Source organism: Pristiophorus japonicus, chromosome 15 (assembly GCF_044704955.1).
Source record: "Pristiophorus japonicus isolate sPriJap1 chromosome 15, sPriJap1.hap1, whole genome shotgun sequence".
Classification (NCBI taxonomy): Eukaryota; Metazoa; Chordata; class Chondrichthyes; family Pristiophoridae; genus Pristiophorus; species Pristiophorus japonicus.
The window spans coordinates 72,108,256-72,110,446 of NC_091991.1; the positions used below are offsets into that span (position 1 = coordinate 72,108,256).

The following is a 2,191-nucleotide window of genomic DNA, read 5'->3' on the forward strand; positions in this document are numbered from 1 at the left end:
CATTCGCTGCACCTCCGCCACGATCTCTCGCCGCTCCGCCACCACAAACATTCACCGCACATCCGCCACGATCCCTCACCGCTTCTCCGCCACAAAAACATTCGGCGCACACCCGCCATGATCCCGTTCCGCTTCTCCGCTACAAACATTAGCCGCACCTCCGGCCCGATCACTCGTCGCAAGTCCGCCACAACCTTCCCGCTCCACTGCTTTACCAGGGCCCCATCGATGTTCCTGCCCATGCTCCAAACAGCGACCTAGGTCCTGATGACGTCACCCAGTTTTTTTTTTTAATTCGTAGCCAATCTTTCCAATTCTTTGTCAAATCAAAAACGCCAGAGGTCACCTTGCACACGCCAAGGATCACTCTGCGCCAATGCTCTTAGCCAAAAGGCCTAGAGCCACTGCACCGTTCCTGGAAGTACTGCAATACCAGGTTCGTGCCATGGAGGTGGATGGATCAAGTCCCCCACACACCTCCGTGGAGGTGGATGGGTCAAGCCACCCCACCCACCTGACGTCACCCAGTTTTTTTTATTTTTTTTATTATAAATTCGTAGCCAATCGTTTCCAATTCTTTGTCAAGTCACAAACGCCAGAGGTCACCCTGCACCAGTCAAGGATCACTCTGCGCCAATGCTCTTAGCCAAAAGGCCTAGAGCCACTGCACCGTTCCTGGAAGTACTGCAATACCAGGTTCGTGCCATGGAGGTGGATGGGTCAGGTCCCCCACACACCTCCGTGGAGGTGGATGGGTCAAGCCATCCCACCCACCTCCTGTTTACAAAAATGTAAGCATATACCTTCCTGACCAGGGAGAAACCACCCGGAGGTCATGGTGGCTGGTCAGGTTAGTTATGCAGATCTTAGCCAAAAGGCCGAGACACAAGAATTAGGAGTAGGAATAGGCCATATGGCCTTGCGAGCCTGATCCGCCATTCAAGAAGATTACGGCTGATTTTAGACCCCAATTTAACTTTTCTGCTCGATCCCCATATCCCTCGACTTCCCTGGAGTTCAAAAATCTATCTATCTCAGTCATGAATATACTCTATATAACCAGGTGAAACAGTGATTTACTCACCCAGTTGCCCACCTCGAAGCCGTCGCACACTTGTGTCATCACACTGGAAGCCGCAGTGGCATGCTCCATCTCTTTATACTCCCGACTTGCGGTGGTGTTCTCTCACAGGTCAGGGTGGCCCATGATGTTCCAGGGCCCGGCGCTCCAGCTCTTATACAGCACAGAAGGAGGACATTTGACCCCATTTGTCTGCAAAGTAGGCTGCAACTAACAGCTGTAGAGCAGGGAATAACGTCTATGCTTAAATGTCACAGGAGAAGAACAACAATCAACACGGAAGCTGGGCCCAGTTTTCTATTAGATGGTAAGCCCTACAAATTACACAGTCTGGGTTGGCTAAATGTTACGTACTGTATGTGCTTCCTATGTTTCTCCTTCCTCAATGCTGCTAACCAAGCATCTATCTTTCGTTTCACAGAGATTGAGCATCAGGAGGAGACAGAAGATGCACCTGAAGTTGAAGGAGAGAATGTTCAAGAAAACGCCACGCCAGATATTCCAACTCAGGTGAATGATGGGCAGCAAGAAGTCATGGACGACGAGATGGTTACCCTGGATTTGGAGGGGCTGAATCCCTCGAGGATTCCAAGCCCTTTCATGAGTGAATCAAGTGACAGGACTTTTCTAGGTGTAATGCCTGAGGCTGCGGGTACAAGTGTGTCACAGCAAGCCACACTTGCAAGACGTCATAGAAGGGCAAAGTCCAGACCTGATGCAGAAACACTGGACTCTGAGAACTTAGGACATCTTGTGGGGATCAGCAGGGAGAACATCCAACAATCTCGATTGCTCCTGGAAGCCTTTGGTATGGTGAGGGCAGAGTTGGGGGGATTGTTCATGAACCCTTGTTCTGGTTCACTGATGCATGCAACGAAGTACCATGGTGCATGTATCAGTGACTCTCACCCAGTCTGGATCCATACTTAATATTATTGTCCACCTAAACACTCCAACACTCCAAAACTCCATTAAAACATATGCGATTTGTGGTGGGAATATTTAATAAATATAATGTAATGTTCACCTTAGCACTCCAACACTCCTTTAAAACATAAAAGATTTGTGGTGGTAACATTTAATATAAATTATGTATTTTCCACCTAAGCA

At 48.9% G+C, this 2,191-nt stretch overlaps 1 pseudogene; it reads right to left on the minus strand.

Moving 5' to 3' along the window:
- Window positions 1–659: 659 nt before the first annotated feature.
- LOC139226093 (U2 spliceosomal RNA) lies at window positions 660–890 on the minus strand (annotated as a pseudogene).
- Window positions 891–2,191: the final 1,301 nt, after the last annotated feature.